Below are 305 nucleotides of genomic sequence, written 5' to 3'. Positions count from 1 at the left end.
AAAAAAATAATATAAATATTAAAAATATTATTTTTCATTTTTTAATAAAAATTTTAAAAAAAAATTTAAAAATTTTATATTTATTAAAAATATAAAGTTTTTTTTTTGGGTTGTTTTTGGTGGGTTTTTTGTGCGCGATGGGTTTGTTTGGGGGTGGTTCTGTGTGTGTGGGGTTTTGGTTTGGGTGTTGTGGTTTGATTGGGGGTTAGGTTGGGGAGGTTAAAAAGATTTCAAATTGTAATAAAAGGAATAAGGATCAACAAACCCAAAACCAACCCCCCCCCCCATCTTTAAAATTTAAAAAT

The sequence above is a fragment of the Penaeus monodon genome, chromosome 20 (assembly GCF_015228065.2).
Source record: "Penaeus monodon isolate SGIC_2016 chromosome 20, NSTDA_Pmon_1, whole genome shotgun sequence".
NCBI classification, from domain to species: domain Eukaryota; kingdom Metazoa; phylum Arthropoda; class Malacostraca; order Decapoda; family Penaeidae; genus Penaeus; species Penaeus monodon.
The sequence above is the reverse complement of the archived record's forward strand: the minus strand, read 5'-3'. Positions refer to the sequence as shown.